This window comes from Hylobates moloch, unplaced genomic scaffold (genome assembly GCF_009828535.3).
Source record: "Hylobates moloch isolate HMO894 unplaced genomic scaffold, HMol_V3 SCAFFOLD_1, whole genome shotgun sequence".
Classification (NCBI taxonomy): domain Eukaryota; kingdom Metazoa; phylum Chordata; class Mammalia; order Primates; family Hylobatidae; genus Hylobates; species Hylobates moloch.
The window spans coordinates 227638848-227653041 of record NW_026652276.1 but is presented as its reverse complement, the minus strand read 5'-3'; positions in this window follow the sequence as shown (position 1 = coordinate 227653041).

The window sequence follows — 14194 nt, the reverse complement described above, 5'->3', positions numbered from 1 at the left end:
CATAATTTGGGAGATTGGACTGCATTCTTTTATTTAAAATGAAAGTTAAAATGCAAGCTATTACGTTACAATCATTAGCAAAACTATCAAGTGGATTTTATTTCTTACTGGCTTATTTTCAGTTTTGGTTCATCTGTTTTATTAATATAGGGGCATATTATTTACACCATTGCTAAGTAACACTTGACTATATATAATTTTTATTGTTAATGAATCTGGTCATTTCCTTATTTACTATAAATACCTCTCCTGGTTCATTCATTCAGCAAATATTTATAGAACACTTCTAAGTGCCAGCTACTCAGGGTTTCTTTTAGAATATTTTATAAGCAATTTTTATGATTTTTTTATACTTGAGAATCCAATTTATTGATTTAGAGAATGTACAAAAAAATCTTTAACTAAAGATTTTATCATATGGAAAACCAGATATGGCATATATTTTATTCACAGAAATGAAGTCATATGTGTGATAAAAATAAAAGCAAGTAAAAATAATATAATCCAGTCAAAGTCATTGAAGTCATGTTCCTTTTTGCAACTATTTGGAAGCTGCTGTGTAGTTCTCCCCTGTAAGGAAGACTGAGGAGTTTCATGCTGTATGTATTCCCAATATCTCTTTGTTCACTGCATTTCTAATTGAAATCAAGATCGAAGCCTTCATCAGTTGAAGGCAAATAACAATGTTACAAAGAAAGGAAAAGTTATGTCAATTTTCTGGGTGCAAAGCTACTGCTTTACTTTGTATTCTCTCATCCCTGGCTGCATTCTTAGTAAAGCCTGCAGAATTTTGGAAATAGCATAGTTAATTAGACATAATTTCTTGGCTTCCCTAGCTAAGTGTCCATTCAATGGCATTGTCCGGAAAATGTCATCATTCTCAAGATGTTATGCTCTCCGCTATTAAAAAAAAAAAAGTAAAAACACTCTTGTCCATGCAGCTCACAAGGACTATTACTTGGTGAAGGTGCAGAAAGTAAGTGTATAGACTACAAAACGCTTCAAAGCTCAAACATACAGTAGTGATATAGGTTACCAAATTGCCCCTCTATTAGAGGGAAGATTAAAGGATGGGTACCAATAAGGAAATCAATTAAATCGTGGAATTTGTAGCAAACCCTGAACAAGTACTAAGTAAACTCAGGATTGTCCATTTAAGTCAAGAAATTAATTGTATTCATTATTTAATAACCACTGCCTAGCATGGTTCTCTGGACATAATAGGCACTCAATAAATATCTATAAAATGAATATAAGAATTAATAAAGTAAAACTGAATACATTAATTAATTATATCCTGGAAATAATATCCCTGAAACAAGAGGGAAAATTCTTGGGTCCAGCTGCATACATATAAGAAAGACAGAGATTATATAAGGCAAATTGAATTATAATTGAAAAAAGTCTCCTTAATCATGTTAGTGGTTCTCATTGCGTCTCCAGTAGAGCAGAATTAGAAGACTTCTTCAGAGCAGTTACTGTATTTATTCCAGATTTTATTCTTGGCTTAATTTATCTTATGCAGATATTCTTACTCAAGTATATATATGTATATATATATGTATATTCATTCTTAAAATTATTTGATTGTTTACATAAATAAAATCCTCATAAAATTAAGTCATTAACAGTTATCTTGGAGAAATCCTTGGATTGTATTAAATCTCTAGCACTCAGAGTGGACCACACTAGGAAAGCAGTGTGGAATTCTGCTTAAAATTCTGTCTCAACAAGTTTTACTGGGCTCCAGTTATTACTCATGCATTAGCACATCCCCTCCTGTGAACATTATCACAATCACTTCTCCACACATCAGGGAGCAATCAGCTTATGTGGGTCAGCAGAGTGAGTGGACAGGGTATTCTGATGAGCTGGGAATGAGAAAGGACTTGCTTAGTTCCCCGTGAGAGGTGGCGAATCTTGGCATAGGCCTGCTTTGAGGGGACCCGGGAAGCTGGCTGAGAGGATCCACAATTCAAAGTAGAAATGTTAAGAATTTAGATGTAACTGATTACAGTAGGATATTCCTTTAACTCGCGTAGTGGCTCTTAGCTAAGTGGCTAACATTAAGTGAATTTAAAAATAGATTCTCAAAACCTAGTCTCTATCTAGCATTTTGTGCAAAAAAAGCTTTAGTTATTTATTACTGTCTCATTCACTTAAGAAAAAAGGGTCAGAGGCACATTTACAAAATGAAAATCTTCTAACTAGTAACTAAATATAGTTTATTGTTTATTAACAAAATAATTAGGGATGCAAATAACATCTCCATGCCATCTGCCTCAGGGACTCTTACTGAAGCTTCATTATTTTCTGGGGCAGAGGCTCAGCTCTGAAAGACATCACTGGAAAAAAATGCAGAATAGCAAAAAAGAAATGTACATACTATCTGTGCATTAACAAAATCTATTATTAAACAGGGGATAATGTCAATGGTATATACAAATAGATGCAAAACAATATATACCAACTTGTCTGCCGTGTGTGCAGTGATATATTTAATTTATATATGCAAATTTTTGATATACAATGTTGCATTCAATGATGCAAAATTGCCAATGATCTGTGCAACAATATAAGGAAAATGTATTGTCTATACAATGATTTTCAAGCTAGCCATACATGAAAGGACAAAAAGATGAGGGCATTTTCAAGTAAAATCTCATGATAATTGAGACACATATTGCTTTTGACTTGCAGTAAGTGGAAAATTGCTTTGTATCTCCACTTTTCATATTTGTACACTTGGTCTCAGACTATGATATAGTAATTTCATATACCTGAAAACATAGATTATAGAGACTTATCTGCTTTAGTTTATTTTTGAGGAAGAAATACAAAGGAATTGTTCTCAAGATCAATATGGTTAAATATAGTAAACAAATTCTCTAAGATCTAACTCAAATGCCTTTATGAGTGCTCTGATCTTCCCCAGGACTCATGCATAGTGAGTGATTCCCTTCTCTTTGGCTGATACTTTCTACACACATTACTTATTCCAATCCTAACCCTAGTTCTTGGATGGCAAGCATTATGCAGTTCTCAAGTTCATTCTTACAATCCCTCTGATTCCTATGAAGGTGAATGGCACACATAGCCAGCTACTTCAGTGACTAACTACTGTAACTAGAGTATCTGTTTTGATCAAGAGGAGAGATTTTGGGCATACGTATACTTGGCAACATGAAACAATTTCACCAAAAACACTGTGGGTGTCTTTTGATATTAACTTAAAATATGTGTAGCAGTCCCACTTCACAAGGCTCTGAATGAGTAGAGAGACAACATTAACAGCACTAGGATAAGTACACACACACACACACAGAGCACACACACACACACACGACAGATAAGCCTTGTAAATATAGTTGTTTTTAGTGCAATCTTCTGAAAGCATTACATTCATATACACAGAGACATCAATTCTTCTTGTAAAGAATTCCTTTAATAGGCTTTTCTTTCCCCCATAGGGCAAGCTGAAACTGTTTGACATAGCAATGGGCTAAAATAACGACGTAGAGAAAATAGTTGAAAATCAAATAAAAAAAAAAAAAAACAGATCCAAAATTCTTTGTACACCTTAATAGGGACAATATCTTCTACTACCCTAAAAATTTCCCCACATCTTTATGACCACCACATCACTAATTTTAATTCCTCAAAATAGAATTGCATTTCCTGTCTGAGATTTAAGTAACATATTATAGCAAAAAGCATACTGGACTAGAATCAAACCTAGTTATAAAAATATGTTTGTCATATGAAAAAAAGCTCATGATCGCTGGTCATTAGAGAAATGAAAATCAAAACCACAGTGAGATACCACCGCACACCAGCTAGATACCATCTCACACAAGTTAGAATGGCGATCATTAAAAAGTCAGGAAACAACAGATACTGAAGGGGATGTGGAGATATAGGAATGTTTTCACACTGTTGGTGGGAGTATAAATGAGTTCAACCATTGTGGAAGACAGTGTGGCGATTCCTCAAGGATCCAGAACCAGAAATACCATTTGACCCAACAATCCCATTACTAGGTATATACCCAAAGGATTATAAATCATTGTACTACAAAGACACATGCACACATATGTTTGTTGCAACACTATTTATGATAGCAAAGACTTGGAACCAACTCAAATGCCCATCAATGATGGACTGAATAAAGAAAATGTTTCACATACACATTTTGGAATACTACGCAGCCATAAAAAAAGAAGGAGTTCATGTCCTTTGCAGGGACATGGATAAAGCCAGAAACCATCATTCTCAGCAAACTAACACAGGAACAGAAAACAAAACACCACATGTTCTCACTCACACGTGGGAGCTGAACAATGAGAACAGATGGACACAGAAAGGGGAACATCACACACCAGGGCCTGTCAGGGGTTGGAGGGCTGGGGGAGGGAGAGTGTTAGGAGATATACCTAATGCATGTGGGGCTTAAAATCTAGATGACATGTTAATAGGTGAGGAAACCACCAAGGCACATGTATATCTATGTAATAAACCTGCATGTTCTGCACATGTATCCCAGAACTTAAAGTAAAATTAAAAAAAAAAGTTTGTGTGACATTATAGAATACAGGGTCCAAGTTATAAATCTCAACATTTTGATTCAGCCATAAAAAAATAGGAGGAAAACATGTCATAGTTTTTGAAATTATTATTAGAAACCTAATTAGAAGATATAATACTGTCTCAGCTATTTAAATATACTCAAGAATAAGTATATTTCTATTTAAGTATACTCAAGAATATTTCTATTTAAGTATACTCAAGAATAAGTATATTTCTATTTAAGTATACTCAAGAATAAGTATATTTCTATTTAAATATACTTAAGAATAATTTAAATATACTTAAGAATAAGTATATTTCTATTTAAACATACTTAAGAATAAGCATATTTCTATTTAAACATACTTAAGAATAAGTATATTTCTATTTAAACATACTTAAGAATAAGTATATTTCTATTTAAATATTTCTATTTAAATATTTATTAGTATTTTGATAAGTAATGTTTTCACTATTTTGTTAACCATCTAATTCACAAAAGGTCTCATTAAAACTCCGACACTGTAGGAACAAAATAACAAGCATTATTAAAAACAGGGAAAGGTGGGACATATGTCCAGGTTTTTAAAAGTCTGTATGCTTTGTCTATTTTTTCCATTTTCCTTTATATTTTACTTATATATACTACAGGAATAAGAGATTAAATATTCAATTGCTAACTATATAATTTTTTTATTAATTCCTCAAAACATAATATTAACCTTGTGATAGCTACAGTGCTTATAAAATTTATTTTTATAGGACATCGAATTTTCCTACATGAAGCTATAAATGAATACCTGCTCTGTATTAACTAATTTACCACTCTGAAAAAACATAAAACTCACCAGTCTTAGGGTCCCTGACCAAATATTATGTATACTGTACATGTTCTTTTAATTCAGAAAGTATGAGATGCTCTACATACCTCAATGAGCACTGCTTGAAATATCTATTTAGCATCTTCTGATCAAATTACAATGTTACTTTTGTTTTATTTGGTGAAGAAAATACCACTATAACTGCTACATCAGGAGTAAGTTGGAATATGGATATTCCAACAATAACAGAGAAAAGTGAAAATAATGAGTGAGTTGGCCTGAGGTGGATGTATCAAGAAGTGGATATATGAGAGAATTGTCAGAACATCCTGACAGACTGGATTTTAGGGTGAGAACTCCTGGCGACAATGGCAAGTGAAAAGGAGGAATCAAGACCAACTTCTAGACATTCTGAGTTGAGAAACTTGAAGTGAGTTAGCAGCAATTCCTGAAATGGAAAAAAACGATTAGAGAAAGAGATTTGGGGATGAAAATTAGGAGTTGTGTTTTAGTCTTAACTTGAGGTGTCAAGATCCCAAATCGGTTGTAAAGAAGAGTTTGGGTTTCAGGAAGAAGAAATTAAGACATAAATTTAGGAGTCATCAGTAGCTGAATGGTATTGAAAGATGAGATTAGATGGGATGATCTAGTGAAAGAAGTGCTGTCCAAGACTTGAGGGGACGTGCCAATGTCTAATAACTATTTAGAGGAAAAAGAAAAGGAATGCCAAGTGAGAGAGAAAGAAAACCGTGAGAGTGTGTGGCACTGTGGTAGCCAAGGAGAAAAGTTTTCTAGATGGAGAAAGTGGTCACTATATCATTTTGTGCGACAATGTGGCAACACACGCTTTTCAAGTAAAAATAGAATAATGTCTTTGATTCACAAACTCCATCTTCCCAATCATGGAATCTGCATTACTATAGAAATAACTACCATTGTCACCACTTCCCTTAAATGAGGAAATGTGTGCACCAATATGTTCATTGCTTCAATCTATCACTATTCATAATCCACTGAAACTGGGAACATCTAAATTTTCAACAGTAAGGGAAAGTTAGGTAACTTGAGATAGAATGATCATATAGAATATTTTATAGTTGATATAAATAATATGTATTATTTTCAAATTATTTTTAAAAAGTAGACTATGAATCTGAATATACATTGATTAAAAGTAGGTAAAATTATGAACAGTATGATTCAGGGTTGGTATAGACTAAAACTCCACATTTTTTCTATTCTATTTATTATTATTTGAAGATTTACCTACCTTAATGAATATGATAGTTTATCACTGTGGTTTTTACTTTTTTACATGTTAAGTAGTGATGTCAAATATTTTACATACATACACTAATAATAAAATTACTAACTCAATAATCTCTTTGTAGCTTTTGTGATATCTTGTTGTTTTTCTTATCCAATTTGTGAGCTTTTTAAATATCAAGAATGCTAATCCTTAGTCATTATTCCCATAAAATACTTATAACAAAAGTTTTCATTTAGTGGTCACATATCATAATACACTTAAATGTTACATTTATCAAATTTCCTATTTTACACAAGCTAAAAACAAAATCTTCCGGAGTTTAGGTGACTTGCCCAGGCCACAGAGAGGTAGTAACAGCAATCAGTTTGAGTTCTGATGAGTCCGATTCCGCATCCTGTGCTTTCGTTTTCCATGGAGGTATTTAAAACAAAAGACCCCTAAAAATTGCAAACACTTGACAGTACCAATCTGAAGTTATTTTCAAAGGTGGTTTTATTTCATGGAGAAACAGGGAAAAAATATGCTAAACAGAAAGGAGTATGCAAAGTACTTTGGTCTTCTTAGGAAACCAAAAGTAAGATGATTCTATAAACTACTTAATAGGCAAATCGAATCCCTTTAAAAATTAATGAAGTGCCACTAGTTTAATACTGAAACAAAGGCTAAAATCATCATGCACCATTTGTAACACTGTCTCTTGATATTATTTGAATTTGAGGTTAAAGATGAATCATTCTCACCATCCATTAGCAGAGAGCGTGCCAATTCATAAAACTATTAAAACTCTCTATTGGTACAAGAACCAATAGAATCTTTAAAGTTAATAGAAAACAAAGAAAATTAGAGAAAAAACACTATAAACAAATGAGGAAAAATATAAAGTACAGAAACCCTTAATCACACTACTAATATTTATTTAACTGTAAATATTCATGCCAATTAAAAAATGTTTTATATGGAAGTGACACAGAATAACAACTTACTTTTCAATCAATATCTTATATTCTTTTTTAAATAAATTTCTAGTTGGCTTATATTTTTCTGATTTCAGCTTTTAATCCTTAAATTTTAGTATTTGATATGGTTTTCATCTTTGTCCCACCAAATCTCATGTCGACTTGTAAATCCCCAATGTTGGAGGTGAAGCCTGGTGAGAGGTGATTGGATCATGGGGGCGGTTTTTCATTAATGGTTTAGCACCATCCTCTTGGTGCTGTTCTCATCATAATGAGGGAGTTCTCACAAGATCTGGTTGTTTAAAAGTGAGTGGCATCTCCCTGCCCTTCCTCTTGCTCCTGCTCCTGCCAAATAAGACGTGTCAGCTCCCTCTTTGCCTTCTTCCATGATTGTTAAGTGTCCTAAGGCCTGTTTGGAAGCTGAGCAGATGCTAGTATCATGCTTTCAGTACAGCCTACAGAACCATGGCCAATAAAACCTCTTTTTTTTTCTTTTTTTGACAGAGTTTCGCTCATGTTGCCCAAGCTGGAGTGCAATGGCGCAATCTTGGCTCACTGCAACCTCCTCCACCTCCTGGGTTCAAGCGATTCTCCTGCCTCAGCCTCCTGAGTAGCTGGGATTACAGGCATGTACCACCAACCCGGCTAATATTTTGTATTTTTAGTAGAAATGGGGTTTCTCTATGTTAGCCAGGCTGGTCTTGAACTCCTGGGCTCACGTGATCTGCCTGCCTCAGCCTGCCAAATTGCTAGGATTACAGGCATGAGCCACCGCACCTGGCCCAGGTATTTCTTTATAACAGTGTGAGAACGGTCTAATACAGTATTTGACACTGTTTGCATAACAGGTTTTTCCTTTCTATTCTATACTATCTGGGGATCAGAGACCCTGTGTTATCCTGGTCCTCCATCAACTCTAACCATTTCTTTTCTGTTAGTTTTTCATCCTGCTTTTCCCCTCTCAATTTTGGTATTTTCCAAGTTTGTTTTTCTCCGGACCTGAATTAAATGATTTTAAAGTAACAGCTTTTATTGGGAACTTATTATCTATAGATATTTCACTCAGGTAAACTCAGCTAATCCTTGAAACAGCTGTAGGAGACAAGTGCTATTGCACATGTTTTATACAATTAAAGAAACTAAAGCATAGACAGGTTGGGTAAGTTGCCACAGATCACATGGATAGTAAGAAAAGCAGCTAGTATGTTGACCCAGGACAAGACTTTTAACCACGGTGCTGTACTGCCTGCCAATTAGCAACTACCAAGCTTCTAACATGTGTATAGCAAGCAGTCTATCCTATTCTTTAAAAGCAAACCAACCAAACAAGAAACAAACTGACACGTTATTACTGATAACTCTATACTTTCCTTAGGTTAACATCTTTAGTGGTATACGCTCAAGTTCCAAAGTCTAGATACCCATTTACATTAAACTCCTATTACATTTTACAGTGTGTGACCATTAGTTTCTCTCAGACTGTGGGATGGCCAACTGTTCCCGGCATGGGCAGTCAGTTGGTGAGGTCCTTTCAGGCTGAGTTCCTTCTACTCTTGTTCTCTTGTTCTGGAAATGAAAATTCCTCTCCACCCAATCCTCTTCCAATCTGGACCCTCAGGGCATTTCTTCTCTGCCTCCTCTCTACCTTTCCCTTCATCCCAGGCACACTATCCTCATAATTATGCATCTGTGACTATCAGACTCACATTGAAGTGCTATAACTTCTCTGAATCTTTGAGCACATAACATGAGTACCAGACATATAAAAAGTACTTGGAACCAACCCAAATGTCCATCAATGATAGACTGGATTAAGAAAACGCGGCACATAGCCACCATGGAATACTATGCAACCATAAAAAGGATGAGTTCTTGTCCTTTGTAGATACGTGGATGAAGCTGGAAACCATCATTCTGAGCAAACTATCACAAGGACAGAAAACCAAACACCACATGTTCTCACTCATAGGTGGGAATTGAATAATGAGAACACTTGGACACAGGGCAGGGAACATCACACACATCAGGGCCCGTTGTGGGGTAGGGGGGAGCAGAGAGGGATATCATTAAGAGAAATACCTAATGTAAATGACGAGTTGATGGGTGCAGCACACCAACATGGCACATGTATACATATGTAACAAACCTGCACGTTGTGCACATTTACCCTAGAACTTAAAGTATAATAAAAAAAAGTACTTTATATCCTTTACTACATTTAATCTTCAAAATGTGTTATATAAGAAGCACAAGGAACTTGCTAATATATCTCATAAAGTAAAATTATTTAATAAATCTATGAAATATTTACTGAGTACTCAATTTGTGAATACAATAAACTTCCTCAACTCCATATTTTGCCCAATTAAAAAATATATATGGATGTGAATATATGTTTGTGTATGTGTATATATGTGTATGTGTCTATGAATATATTTACATGTATTCATGTACATATGTATAGACACACACACAATTTCTAAAGTTTCACCTTTACCAGATTTAGAGAATAATGTAATCATAGAGATCATTTAGTCAAATTACTATATTTTACAAAGAAATAAAATATAATCATTACAAATTTCAGTAAATTTCCAGTATCACACAGTTATTTAGAGCCCAAAGTAAGATTAAACACCATATATATAAGCTAACATTTGTCTTCATTACAAATATATTAGATTTATGATTAAATGGATCTGTCATATAACTTATATCTTCTACTGAATTCTTGAAATTGTTGCTATTCAACAAATAAGCAATGTGGTATTGTTATTTGCTACTATCTTTTAACAGATTAACAACGAGGTAAGATTTTTAAAACTGCATTCAGCACTAATTCATGGTGAAAAGCATTTGCCATCTTCTAGACATGCTCTCAGAGGATATCAAAGTTAGTTATCATAAATAAACCCTAAATTGAAGAATTGAAGGTGCATGTTCAATAACTGAAAAATAAGAGTTAACTTTTCAAAACATAAAGGAAAATTATTTCTATTATTCATAAATTTTATTTTCTTTTTCTTAATAGCTATTATAAATCTCAGAAAATGTTACATTCGTGTCTTACTGATAAGTGGGTGTGTCATAATTTTTCCTATAACAAAGACTTAGGGGAATCAATTTGATCATACCAGAAGTGACTGTCAGTTTTGTCTTGAAGCTGATATTGCATACCTAATACGCTGTATTTGTATTTCTTTGGGGTGACTTTGGGGTATCGAAGATAATGAGTATGGCTAAAGCTCATGCCTCATAGCAGCCAGCCAGCCAGCCATGTCATCAACTTAACTTACTGGGTTTTCAGAGTTTTTGGTGGTTCTACTGTAATTCTACCTGTTTAACAAATTTTATAGATTATTAGCAAAGAATATTAATTGTCAAGTTCTATAGCCAGTTTCCAAATGCTAAACTAATATGAGATCCAAACATTTGGTCTATAGTTTGCACTTCTTTTTTTAACTATTCTCTAATTTAGACAACCATGGCAAATGTTTCTATACACTATTGTTATCAATTTTATTTTTAGCATTTTTTCCATTAACTTAATATTTACAGTGTGATTGGCACTGAGATAAACAAGTTATTTCCTTAATACTGAAACACAGCCCTAAAAAATTAGATATTATGCTTACTTTAGAGACAAAGAGATTAATGATTGGAAAGGTCTAGTCACACTTCCAAAGTGGCTACCTCCAAGAAATGGCTAGGGAAGAAGCTTAGATTCAATTCCAGATCTGTTAGAAACTAAACTCTGGGCTCAAGAGACCATCAGTCTCATTCAAACTCAGTACAGCTGACTTTGATTTATTATCTATTTCATTTATATCTGGGTATATTCTGGGAAGAAGTTGTGTTAGTCAGTTCTTACGCTGCTATAAAGAACTGCCTGAGACTGGGTAATTAACAAAAGAAAGAGGTTTAATTGACTCACAGTTCTGCAGGGCTGAGAGACCTCAGGAAACTTACAATTATGGTGGAAGGGGAAGCAAACACATCCTTCTTCACAAGGTGGAAAGAGAGAGAAGTGCTAAGCAAAGGGGGAAAAGCCCTTCATAAAACCATCAGATCTCATGAGAACTCACTCACTATCATAAGAACAGCAGTGTGGGGGTAACCATCCCCATGATTCAATAACTTCCCACTGGGTCTCTCCCATGACAAATGGGGATTATGGGAATTACAATTCAAGATGACATTTGGGTGGAGACAGAGCCAAACCATATCATTCCACTCTCCTTACCCCTCCAAAATCTCAAGTCCTCACATTTCAAAACACAATCATCCATTTCCAACAGTCCCCCAAAGTCTTAACTCATTCCAGCATTAACCCAAAAGTCCAAGTCTAAGGTCTCATCTGAGACAAGGCAAGTCCCTTCCACCTATGAGCCTGTAAAATCAAAAAACAAGTTAGTTACTTTCTAGTTACAAGGGAGGTACAGGCATTGGGTAAATACACCCATTCCAAGTGGGAGAGAAATTGGCCAAAACAAAGGGGCTATAGGCCCTATGCAACTCTGAAATCCAACAGGGCAGTCATTAAACCTTAAAGTTCCAAAGTCATCTCCTTTGACTCCACGTCTCACATCTAGGTCACACTGATGCAAGAGTTGGGCTCCCACAACCTTGGGGAGCTCCGCCCCTGTGACTTTGCAGGGTATAGCCTGCTTTCATAGGCTGGCATTGAGTGTCTGTGGCTGTTCCTGGTGCCGAAAGCAAGCTGTCAGTGGATCTACCATTCTTTGGTCTAGAGGACAGTGGTCCTCTTCTCACAACTCCATTAGGCAGTGCCCCAGTGGGAACTACGTGTGGTGGTTCTGACCCTGCATTTTCCTTCCACACTGACCTGGCAGAGGTTCTCCATGACTGCTCCACCCCTGCAGCAAACTTCTGCCTAGACATCCAGGCATTTCCACACATCCTCTGAAATCTAGGCAGAGGTTCTCAAACCTCAATTCTTGACTTCTGTGCACCAACATTACCTGGAAGCCACCAAGGATTGGGAATTGCACTGTCTGAAGCAATGGCCTAAGCTGTACTTTGGCCCTTTTTAGCCATAGCTGGTGCTGAAGCAGCTGAGACATAGGGCACCATTTCCCGAGGCTGCACAGAGCAGGGGGACCCTGGGTCCAGTCCAGGAAACAATATTCCCTTTTAGGCCTCTGGGTCTGTGATGGGAGGCACTACCATGAAGGTCTCTGATATGTTCTGGAGATATTTTCCCCATTGTCTTAGTGATTAACATTTGGCTCCATGTTACTTATGCAAATTTCTGCAGTGAGCCTGAATTTCTCCCTGGAAAACGGGTTTTTCTTTTCTATCACATTGTGGGGCTGCAAGTTTTCCAAACTTTTATGCTCTGCTTCCTTGAGAGATTTGCCACTTAGAAATTTCTTCATCAGTTAATAGGTGCAGCACACCAACATGGCACATGTATACATATGTAACAAACCTGCATGTTGTGCACATATAGCCTAGAACTTAAAGTATAATAATAACATATATATGTTATTATATATATAATATATATATATATATATATAAGAAATTTCTTCTGCCAGATACCTTAACTCATCTCTCTTAAGTTCAAAGTTCTAGAAATCTCTAGGGCAGGGGCAAAATGCGTCCAGTCTCTTTGCTAAAGCATAACAAGTGTCACCTTTGTTCCAGTTCCCAGCGAGTTCCTCATCTCCATCTGAGACCAACTCAACCTGGACTTTATTGTCCATATAACTGTCAGCATTTTGGTCAAAGCCATTCAACAAGTGTCTAGGAAGTTCTGAGCTTTCCCACATTTTCCTGTCTTCTTCTGAGCCCTCTAAACTGTTCCAAGCTCTGTCTGTTACCCAGTTCCAAAGTCGCTTCCACATTTTCCGGTATCTATACAGCAACACCCCACTCTCCCAGTACCAATTTACTGTATCAGTCCGTTTTCATGCTGCTAATAAAGACATACCTGAGACTGGGTGATTTATAAAGGAAAGAGGTTTAATTGCCTCACAGTTCCACAAGGCTGAGGAGGCCTCAAGAAACTTACAATCATGGCAGAAGGGGAAACAACACATCCTTCTTCTTCACAGGGCAACAAGAGAGAGAAGACCAGCAAAGAGAAAAAAGCCTCTTGTAAAACCATCAGATCTCATGAGAACTCAGTCACTATCATGAGAACTGCAGCATGGGAGTAACCACCCCCAAAATTGAATTACCTCCCACCGGCTTCCTCCCACAACACATGGAGATTATGGAAACTACAATTTAAGATAGGATTTGGGTGCAGACACAGCTAAACCTTATCAGAAGTTTTCCTTGATAAAGGGGAAAAAGATTGGAAAATAAGATAAAAACTAGAAATAAGGAAAAGCCAATAGAAAAGATAAAACGAAACTGAGATTTTTTTGAAAAGATAAACAAAATTTATATACCTTTAGCTAGACTAACCAAGAAAAAAAAGACTAACAAAGTAAATAAAATTATAAATGAAAAAGAAAACATTACAACCGATACCACAGAAATACAAAGTATGATAAGAAATCACTATGAACTCTTATATGCCAACAAATTAGGTAAGTTCAGAGAAACAG